Source organism: Strongylocentrotus purpuratus, unplaced genomic scaffold (genome assembly GCF_000002235.5).
Source record: "Strongylocentrotus purpuratus isolate Spur 01 unplaced genomic scaffold, Spur_5.0 spur5_contig_821, whole genome shotgun sequence".
In the NCBI taxonomy this organism is placed as follows: Eukaryota; Metazoa; Echinodermata; class Echinoidea; order Camarodonta; family Strongylocentrotidae; genus Strongylocentrotus; species Strongylocentrotus purpuratus.
Window position 1 is genome coordinate 723,284 of NW_022145526.1, and position 12,373 is coordinate 735,656.

Here is a 12,373-nt window from a genome sequence, read left to right on the forward strand (position 1 = left end):
ATTCCACACTTGCTGAGGTTTTTTTAGTAGGGGGTCATTTTATGTTTTTGATTTGGAATATATTTTTTTCCTCTCAACAAACGAAATCTAAAAGATTAATTGCAGAATTAGGATACAAAATAGTGCAAAATTATATTAAACAGGACTATATACTATTTTCCTTATAACCTCATCAATACAATACTTGAAAGTAACAGCTTATATTTGATACATATATAAAGGCACAGTGGGCCTTACTTCAAAAGTGATGTCTTATTAGGTTTCCTTTAGAATAGACAAAGCATACTTCTGTTATTCTTAGAGTGTTTTTGTAGGAATAAAATGAGACAAGAAATGTATGGTTCTCCTCCTCCTGTTAGCTTGTTTCACACAGACACACCCTCCCCTACCCCCCCCCCCCCCCACCCACCCCTTCCCTGTACAAAAAAAGCTTTCACAGATCGACACGCACATTTAACATTTAACATAATGTTTAAAAACATGCTGGTGGATAAAACCTTCAAAAAATCCAAGAAGCCTGACCTCAGAACACATTGTTTGATTATTTTTTATTCAAACTTTTAATCATTGTCATTGTCATCAGTCTGGTATTTCCATTTTTGTTTAATTTCTAGTCTGTGTATTACCTACAGCTAGATTTCGTATTGTTTGATAACTCGAGTAGATATCTAAGCCGGCCGTTCTCACGGTAACTGACAAGTCATCACGTTCAAGTGAAATTGAAGGAATCAATCAACGTCAAAGAATTGATTTATCATCGCTCTTTAATTATTATTTCACATTTTAATGTAGGCTAACTGTATTATTATGAATATTATCACGAATGAACACTGAATGGGTTGCTTAAATGTTTGTTTGGAATAGTTTCCTCCCCATTTCTTTCTCCCTGTATAATATTGATAATATGTTCAATTTTTCTTGATCAAGGCAAAATATTATTTTCATATTTTCTTCATGCAAGAGAGAGAGAGAGAGAGAGATTATGTTAACTGAGAATTATCGCGTGCACCTATGAATTGCATCCTTTTCAATATGATTCCATTCGCTGCCAATATCCAGAACCTGAATATGATAATTCCACATAATATACCAAGTTACGCTGTTCACCGCATCAATCGCTCCAACCATAGCCTATATGCCAATACATACACCACGTTGGTCTTATATGGAAAGTTTCCAAACGAAATTTAAAGGAAAAAACATAAATCAACTTTTCAATGCACTGACAGGCTTCAGTTGAAATCATAAATTCTTTGTGACTGGCTTAGCACTTGTTTCTATGGGACCAGTCACTGAAGATCCATGATTTTACATTTGCCTTGAAAAAAGTGCAAATACAGTCGTTTGATTGACATCCTTCATCAACAAACGATATCAGGATTTAACACCAACTGAGCCTCTGGAAACAGCGATGCCTCTCATAGCAGTCAATTTGACTATAATGTTTGATAAATGTATAAAAGCACAGTAGATCCTACTTCCACCATGATCTATTATTACATTTCATTACATTGTCTAGAGTAGACAAAGCTTACTTCTGTTATAGTAGAAAAAAAAAATCAAACAATCATGTAGTCCTTAAAAGTAGGCCTACTTTATCCCATTTGCAGGCCAAAAAATAAAAAGATTAAATTCCAATGGCATTTGAAAGATAATACTAATTTAGAACTTCCATCAAAACAAAAAGGCTTTAACATGTCTTTGTGTGGGAAAATAACGACCGCTAAGTTGTCGAATCTAATTTAGGGGTTGCAGTCATTTTGAAAGAGTGTCACTTCTCGGCCCTTTTAAATGGTGATTTAACATTTCAATTTTTAGAGAGTACACTTTACAGCTCATTTTATGTATGTTATTACCAAAGAAAAGAAGAAGTCAGTCAGTCACTCAATAGTGTCTGACAGTGAAATCTAAAAAGTATATTTAACAACTTTCTTGTCTGTGTATTATTAACTTCAGCTAGATTTCTTATAGTTTGATAGATTGAGAAGATATTGAAACCTGCCGTTCATAATCACCAAGTCACCACATTTATGTAACATTGAACAATTCAATCAACGTCAAAGAATTGATTCATCATTGCTCTTTAATTACTTCACATTTTAATGTACCTGCATTCGTATCTATCAAGAATTAACGCTGTTCACCGCATTCGTCGCTCCAACCATAGCCCATATGCCCATATGAATGAAATGTTTCAACCCACTTGTCATAGTTATTCCCTCTGCAATTCCGGTAACTTTGTTCTCCCTAAACCTAGAACTGAATATTGTGGCAGAACTACCCAATATAGAAGCTCAATTCGATATTATACTCCTCCTCTTTCCACTAAATTACTTCAAACTGTTTACACATTCAAAAAGTATTTAAGAAATATTATTCCAGACTTCTTGTAGCTGTTTAGGTACGTATCTTTTTTAAATAAAAAAATAAAAATTACTTGCACTGTGAAAAGGTTGGGCAATATTTTGTCAACACTTTGCCCAACGTTGTGCCAATAGTCAACCCAACCATCTATTGGGCAATATTTTGCCCAGTGGTATTGGTAAACGTAAGTACCCTACTTCACACGTGCATAATTTGGGCAAAGATATGACCCTTCAACTGCCCGACTACGGTAGCCCACTTGTTGGGAAAAATTTTGACCAACTGTTGGGCAAAATACGAAAATATTGCCCAATAGATGGTTGGGTTGACTATTGGCAAAGTGTTGGAAAATATTGCCCAACCTTTTCACAGTGTGTCTAGCTTTCTGTTTGGTATATATCGTAAATATTGTTCTCCTGTTTCTTGTTTTACTCGAATTTGGTCTTATCATTATTGTAAGTTCTTAGTTTGCTGTAAGTTTTCTTTACTTCTGTACTATTTATTTTCATGTGTTTTATGTATATAGGGACCCCTCTGTAAACCAGCATTGTTATGCTAACAACGCTGAGTAGGGCCATCCCTCCGTCTTCCTTTTTTATTTTAAGTGTGTCTTTATGATTGTAAATATATATATGTTGATGTTTTTTCTAAATGACGGAAAATAAATACAAATACAAATATACAATGTTGATCAAATATGGAAGGATTACAAAATGAAATTTGAAAGGGAAAAAAAATTACCATGCACTGACAGGCTGCATTTGAAATCATAAATTCTTTGTGACTGGCTTAGCACTTGTTTCTGAGGGACCAGTCACTGAAGATCCATGATTTTACATGTGCCTTGAAAAAGTGCAAATACAGTACATTTGATTGACATCCTTCATCAACAAACGATAGCAGGATTAAACACCCACTGAGCCTCTAGAAACAGCGATGCCTCTCATAGCAGTCAATTTGACTATAATGTTTGATAAATGTATAAAAGCACAGTAGATCCTACTTCCACCATGATCTATTATTACATTTCATTACATTGTCTAGAGTAGACAAAACTTACTTCTGTCATTTTGAAAGAGTGTCACTTCTCGGCCCTTTTAAATGGTGATTTAACATTTCAGTTTTTAGAGAGTTCTCTTTACAGCTCATTTTATGTATGTTATCACCAAAGAAAAGAAGAAGTCAGTCACTCACTCAATAGTGTCTGACAGTGAAATCTAGAAAGTATATTTAAAAAAATTTCTTGTCTGTGTATTGACTTCAGCTAGATTTCTTATAGTTTGATAGATTGAGAAGATATTGAAACCTGCCGTTCGTAATCAACAAGTCACCACATTTATGTAAATTGAACGAATCAATCAACGTCAAAGAATTGATTCATCATTGCTCTTGAATTACTTCACATTTTAATGTACCTGCATTCGTATCTATCAAGAATTAACGCTGTTCACCGCATCCCTCGCTCCAACAACAGCCCATATGCCAATACACCATGTTGATCAAATATGGAAAGATTCCAAAATGAAATTTGAAGGGAAAAAAATAATTACCATGCACTGACAGGCTGCAGTTGAAATCATATATTCTCTGTGACTGGCTTAGCACTTGTTTCTGAGGGGCCAGTCACTGAAGATCCATGATTTTACATGTGCCTTGAAAAAGTGCAAATACAGTACATTTGATTGACATCCTTCATCAACAAACGATAGCAGGATTTAACACCCACTGAGCCTCTAGAAACAGCGATGCCTCTCATAGCAGTCAATTTGACTATAATGTTTGACAAATGTATAAAAGCACAGTAGATCCTACTTTCACCATGATCTATTATTACATTTCATTACATTGTCTAGAGTAGACAAAGCTTACTTCTGTTATTGTTAGAAAAAACATTTCAAAGAACATGTAGTCCTTAAAAGTGGGCCTACTATGTCCCATTTGCAGGCCAACAAATAAAGAGATTATATTCCAATGGCATTTCAAAGATAATACTAATTTAGAACTTCCATCTGAACAAAAGGGCTTTAACAAGTCTTTTTGTTGGAAAATAACGACCGCTAAGTTGTCGAATCTAATTTAGGGGTTGCAGTCATGTTAAAACAAGTGTCACTTTTCGGCCCTTTTAAACCGTGATTTAACATTTCAAGTTTTAGAGAGGACCCTTTACAGCTCATTTTATGTTTGTTATTACCAAAGAAAAGAAGAAGTCGGTCAGTCATTCAATAGTGTCTGACAGTGAAATCTAGAAAGTATATTTAACAACTTTCTTGTCTGTGTATTATTAACTTCAGCTAGATTTCTTATAGTTTGATAGATTGAGAAGATATCGAAACCTCCGTTCGTAATCAACAAGTCACCACATTTATGTAAAATTAAACGAATCAATCAACGTCAAAGAATTGATTCATCATTGCTCATTAATTACTTCACATTTTAATGTACCTGCATTCGTATCTATCAAGAATTAACGCTGTTCACCGCATCCGTGGCTCCAACCATAGCCCATATGCCAATACACCATGTTGATCAAATATGGAAAGATTCCAAAATGAAATTTGAAGAAAAAAAAATTACCATGCACTGACAGGCTGCAGTTGAAATCATATATTCTCTGTGACTGGCTTAGCACTTGTTTCTGAGGGGCCAGTCACTGAAGATCCATGATTTTACATGTGCCTTGAAAAAGTGCAAATACAGTACATTTGATTGACATCCTTCATCAACAAACGATAGCAGGATTTAACACCCACTGAGCCTCTAGAAACAGCGATGCCTCTCATAGCAGTCAATTTGACTATAATGTTTGACAAATGTATAAAAGCACAGTAGATCCTACTTTCACCATGATCTATTATTACATTTCATTACATTGTCTAGAGTAGACAAAGCTTACTTCTGTTATTGTTAGAAAAAAACATTTCAAAGAACATGTAGTCCTTAAAAGTGGGCCTACTATGTCCCATTTGCAGGCCAACAAATAAAGAGATTATATTCCAATGGCATTTCAAAGATAATACTAATTTAGAACTTCCATCTGAACAAAAGGGCTTTAACAAGTCTTTTTGTTGGAAAATAACGACCGCTAAGTTGTCGAATCTAATTTAGGGGTTGCAGTCATGTTAAAACAAGTGTCACTTTTCGGCCCTTTTAAACCGTGATTTAACATTTCAAGTTTTAGAGAGGACCCTTTACAGCTCATTTTATGTTTGTTATTACCAAAGAAAAGAAGAAGTCGGTCAGTCATTCAATAGTGTCTGACAGTGAAATCTAGAAAGTATATTTAACAACTTTCTTGTCTGTGTATTATTAACTTCAGCTAGATTTCTTATAGTTTGATAGATTGAGAAGATATCGAAACCTCCGTTCGTAATCAACAAGTCACCACATTTATGTAAAATTAAACGAATCAATCAACGTCAAAGAATTGATTCATCATTGTTCATTAATTACTTCACATTTTAATGTACCTGCATTCGTATCTATCAAGAATTAACGCTGTTCACCGCATCCGTGGCTCCAACCATAGCCCATATGCCAATACACCATGTTGATCAAATATGGAAAGATTCCAAAATGAAATTTGAAGAAAAAAAAATTACCATGCACTGACAGGCTGCAGTTGAAATCATATATTCTCTGTGACTGGCTTAGCACTTGTTTCTGAGGGACCAGTCACTGAAGATCCACAATTTTACATGTGTCAATTTTTTACATGAAGAAATGAAAAACTAAACATGTAAGCTATAAAGAAATACATCAGAAATCAATTATTAATTCACACCTTTGTCCAACATACACACACAAACTAATTTTAATTACTGAAAATTACGCCAGAAATTCTGCTTTTGACGAAAGCTGTTATTGTTTTATTTTTTGCTGCACAATTTTCATCGTCTTAATCCATTAAGGAATTAAAAGTATTGTTTATAAATGTTGGAAAATTTAACCGATCTGCGCCACCTTTATTCAGTTGAATACAACATGAAGCATACAACATCCAATTGGTCTCGTGGTCGATATGACTGAATAATTGTTATCACGATGAACCGAAAATAATGACAAAGCAGACGACTCTTCATTCCTTCTAGGAGTGTTCAGGTCGAAACCGGCAAAGTTAGTAATCATGTTTTCAAATCTACAAATAAAATGGGAATGATTGAAATGTCCTCTACAACACCAGACAGTTTGATCAAACCCTTGTATTAGGGACTTTTAGATTGAGTGGACGTAACTGAGTGAACGTCCACTGATCATGCGTGTCCATGGCATGCCGTTTTAACATTTATTTTTATTCTTTATATCAAGAACGATTTTCTGTTGTAGAGCAATGGTAATTCCTAATATCAAGAAATGATTTTTTATTGTAAAGCAATGGTAATTCTTGATATCAAGAGATGATTTTCTGTTGTAAAGCAATGGTAATTCTTGATATGAAGAAATAGGAATAAATGTTAAAACGGCTTGCCATAGACACGCATGATCAGTGGACGTTCACGCCGTTCTCGTCCACTCAATCTAAACGTCCCTATTGTCGCTTCGAACTCTTAGTATTGCAGCGTGGATATTGAATGTAATCACTTTGACACTTGAACTGTTTGATTTACTTCTTAAAACGGTTTCCTGAGTTGAGCAGTGGTTTCATGCTGAGTACAGCTCGGGGTGACAGAGTAAGCTGTAGAATAGCCTTCAATGATCTATCAGGAGCGTTGAGTATTTCATGTCAGCCCTCAACGATACCACGAAGACTTAATAATAACCTTGATTTGAAACGCTGACCAAAAGCATGGCATTTGTGAGACATATTGTGAAGCAAGACGAGGACACCGGCGTTATTCAAGGAAGCCATCATCATCAGGGAAAATGCTTTTGTTTTCAATAAGGATTAAAAAGAACAAAATCAAAAAATGTCCTAGTAAACTTTTGGAATCATCAGTACGTCAAACCTCAGCACGACGCCAAATCGACTCGAAACTTATGTGCAGTTTGGGGAAGATTTTTCATGCTGTAGTCGGTCTGTACTCGGTCTTCTTGATGTAACAAGGTTACAAACGTTAAAGAGAAGGTTGAGTTCTGGGAAGAGGTAAAAATAATTTGTGAGCGTTATTATTGTTATTATGCAAGGGTGGAAGAACATCAGATTAAACATGTTCCCTGAAAAGCATGGCTCTTCAAATGCCTCCATATTCTAAATATGACATGAAACATCGTAAAAATCGGGGGTAGGTTTTTTTCGCCATGTGCTCGTGTAGTCCCATATACATCATTCTGTGTACAGTGCTTGTAACTTTGCCAAGATTTGGCCAAATTTCTTATCATTTTGATGATTCCAGAACCTTGCAATACACACGAATACTTATATACTAGATGATCAACCTTTTCTTATAGATTCCACACCGTTCTTTCACAATGCAATCACATGACCAGAACTCAACTTTATCTTTAAATATAAGTATTTTATGATCAATGATTACGAAGAATACCGTAATTTGATACCCGCTACCTTGGTCCTACCTCAGTCACACTTCCAAGCCGATTACAAACCGAATCAAATCCGATCAATAATAGGCTATTCCAGGTAAAATTGTTTTGTTCGGTTTAGTGTCGGTCTCCTTGTGGCCGCGGTATCACATACCCGGTTTTATCAAACCGACTTCCAACTGATTCCAAGCCGACCGATTTCTAGGCCATCCAGAGTAACGTATCGAGTAACGTTTTCGTTCGTCTGTTATCGGTGTGACATTGTTTGGTGTTGTTCTCATCGATGGGACTGGGGTACTAGGAGACCTAAGGCCTTTATATGCTCTAGGACATAATTGGTTGTGATATGAGTTTGGCTGAACAGTCTGAGCGGGATTGTATTGTGATATCCGCTCTTCAAACAAGTTATAGGTGACGATGAGGCATATGGCGCTCTGTCATTCTCTCTCTCTCTCTCTCTCTCTCTCCCTCTCTCTCTCCCTCTCTTTCTCCCGCTAATGCCCCTCTCTCTCTCTCTTTCTCTCTCTCTCTCTCTCTCTCTCGCGGGTTCTCCTTCTGTCTCTTTCTCTCTTTCTCTCTCTCTCTCTAGATAATGCTCTCTCTTTCCCTCCCTCTCTCTCTAATGCTCTATCTCTCTCTCTCTCTCGGGTTCTCCTTCTGCCTGTCTCTCTCTCTCTCTCCCTCTCTCTTCCTCTCCCTCTCTCCCTATCTTCCTCACTCTCTCTCTCTCTTTCTCGCCAAAACTTGTCGCTGTGTCTCTCGTTCTGACTGTCATGCATGTTCCTTATCCTTCTTCCACTCTTTCTCTCTCCATATTGATTTGTGTAACCCTGAAGACCATTCGTTTTTGCGTGAAAAGAGGAAATGATTTTTCGACACAAAACTAGAAATTTGTTTTCCGTGCAAACAAATGACCTCCCTATAATCTAACCATTGCACCCAGTTTTGATCTCTCGCCACCTTTTCACATCTTCTCAACAATATGGTCTTGCTTTCCTATCTGTTTTATCCTTTATTCAGTGCGATTCTATTTTATCGTATAAGCCATTGTAGGCAGGCATGACTATGCGCCTTACAACAATATAGATTTAAATAATTATACTCTCATACATTATGAAGGTTGGGCAATGGCAAGATCAACTGCAAAAGCAGGCCGTATGGTGTTTTCATATCGACTTATTCTTTAAGTACTCTTCTGATTTTGTTTCTTCAATTTAAATGTGGAAAGCTATCACAGAACACCTGACTGGAATAATGTAATTGAAATTTTTAACTCAATATTATATATTTTCACCTAATTTTACATGACCTTGTCAGGCGCGGATCCAATATTTCTTAGGGGGCAAGCCAAAATTTGAAATTTTAAAATCGTGCCGGCCGATATTTCGCGTGGGGGGGGGGTATTTTTGTTTGCCCCCGGAAATTTGAAAACCGGGCCGGCGGGAGGGCAGGGCCCGCTGCCTCCCCCTTTATCCGCGCCTGGACCTTGTTAACAGCGGATACTACCTTTCAAATCAGGGATCGCATACTGCATAGCGGCGTACATTAAATTAGAGGCGCCGTATTTGTGAAAATCGTGTTCGTGAACAGACCGGACAGGTACATAAGAGAACAACAACCTATCCCACCCCCTCCCGCCGTCTAGCGTTTCAATATGCATAGATTCATTGGTATAAATCATTTATCTAGGTGGCTGACATTTTTACATGAATATGAACTTTCTTTGATCTGTTGTTTTTTCATGGTGACCCTATTTTAAGTATAGAGGGCGTTAATCACATGGGACATTTCACAGATTTGAGCTAAGACGGCACCGAGTTTGTGAGCGATGTAGCAGAACAAGAAGTCAGCAGTTGTCGAGAGACAAATTATTTACTTGTGTCGCCAGATTGTCGCCTAGGAAGTGAGTTTTATTTAATCAACATTGACCATTCAGTAATTTCATTTATGAGTGATAGAAGTATGAGAAATGTGTAATTGTCAGAGCTCAAGCAAAAGGAATAAGATGGTATTGAAATTGTTTTTGTGCAGGTGTTTGAGTATTTTGCCTACGTGTAAATGTATTTGGTTTGAACGTAGGTGGCGTTTTACGAATTGTAGACGTGGCGCTTAATTTGAAAGGGAAAGTTCCAGTGATGTTATTAAATTTCTATTTTGGTTATAAAACAGTGACAGAAAACCAGTTTATGCATTTAGAGCAAGTTAGTCTTTGGTACATTTAAAATATGATCGCTTATATCGATCCTTACAGAAATATTTAATATATGATGAATTGTAATGTATACAATTGTTTCATCAAAAAATGCGATTGACGTGGCCATAAAATTGTAACTTGTTAGAAACCAGGAGGGCAAGTAAAATTTAGAGTTTGAAGATTTGGTTATAGAAAGAAAGGACTAGGCAAGAACTATTTTTATTTAATTTTTAATCTGTGTCATTTTTTATTATTTGAATTTAAACGACTAAAATGTGTATTCCTTACATTCTATTTTAAACGATTGGTGTGGTAGACTAATCAACGCACCCTTTCGGCAAAACCGGGGGGGGGGGCTTTGGAGGAATGCTCGCGTTCAATTCAACGCGACGCGACGCTACCTACCCTTTCGGCATAAGCCGTCCATACACAAATTGAGCTAACAGTAATTCAAACTGCGAGTAATTCATGGTAAATCTTAATCATTCTCACCGGTGTGTCGGCGTGCATATTGGCACGGAGTATCACAACTGTTTTCCTCGACGTCAGCGGTGACCATGTCTTCCGATTCAACTAAGTATAATAACATGATGATATAAGGGCAATCAGCAATACCCTGTTGGTTGAATATATATCGTCGAATAACGTGACATTTATCTTTGACCAAAATTCTGATAGATTTTTTTTTCCTAAATAATAAACAACTGTATTCTTTAATGTGTTACTCAATTGACATCTTCGGCTGGTTCGGTAGTTTTCATGCATTTTGTATAAACGTTACACTATAGACTACAAGGTTTAGGATAAACATTCAAAGATGAGCAAATAAAAAAATCACTACAAAACTCTAACATAAATAGGTCAAATACGCTGAATATTTGTATCCAATTGTAATAATATTGTATTTTTTCGTCATCAGGGTAATAATGTGCAGGTGAAGTATAAAAGTGTTTTATATTGTGTAACCCAGTGGGGGCCCGGTATTTAACAGTAAGTGTGTAAACACAACCCTTGTCAGCTATAACGTATAACACATGCAGAGTGGTCTAAACCATAGCGTTCTGACAGAGATAGTTGTGACAAGCGCACACCTACGCGATCGAAGGAACTCCAAATAGTTCCACCGACATACAGTCTTTATGGGAAGGAACTATTTGGAGCTCCATGAATTGACCTTTGATCACGTACGTATGTATGTGTCATAACTCTCTATCTCTCTCTCTCTCTCTCTCTCTCTCTCAATATGCTATGGTTTAAACTAACAAAGGTGTATAGGCATACTAGCTTCATAATAAATATCGCCTTTAAAAAAGAGCTATTGATATCCGGTAGGCCTTAAATCAGTATTGTTGTAGAGGCATTTTTCGAGAAAAAGCTAAGGCAGCTAAGGCAGCTAACGTTTATTTGTTAGGTATTGTACCCAATACCAGGTTTAGAGTAAGGCTCGTCTATCGTTATATTTATTTATTTATTTATTAAAAAATAGAAATCATGCCTCTACAACTGATTAAATAATGCCTACCAGATAAGGCATTATGGTCCATGATATCGAGCTCAGATCAAGTTAGGTTGAAATCGCGTCATATCAATCAACTCAGCCCTGCCCCTTGTAGCTATTTGCAAGCTGGTTTAAACCTTTATTACACAAACAAATCAAAACACTTTAAATGGCTCAATAAAGTCTGTGCTTGACAATTATCTCACCGCTTTCAGATTCAGACATAGATGATGAGCCTCCGCTTGAATCAGCAATTACACAAACCGCCATCATTACCACCAGTGCTACTAAGATGAGCAACTTCATGACTGCTTTTGATAACGGCTACTATATGCAAGAATCGACAAAAACAGTATTGCAAATATGCGTTTCACTGAAGAAAAGAAAAAATGTATAAATTGTCTATAATAATATGAAAGGATATTGCTAAAATGTAACTAATTTGTTTGTGTCGCTTTTACTAAAACCAACTCAATATCATGGTAGACTTCCCTCTTTAAAACTGTTGCATAAAATGTTACACATAGGAGGGAAAAACAATTAAAGGATCATTCATGTTTGTTGGGTAAGAAATAAAACCAACACTAAATGTTTAACAAATTGTTGGTACATTTTACTTAATTACAAACATACAATAATAATGGCTCATGCCCAAACTAGAGTTTGAAGACAGTTAGTAATTTGAAAGCAATTAACAATTTCGGAAGGCAGGTGTAAGTCGGTGTGGATAATGAGGATTAATGCCTTACAAAAGACGCAGGCACCCTCTAGTGTTACGAACCCGGGACCTCCCGCTCAATGCGCACTAAAAGGCCGTTACACAAGGGCGAACAAAATAA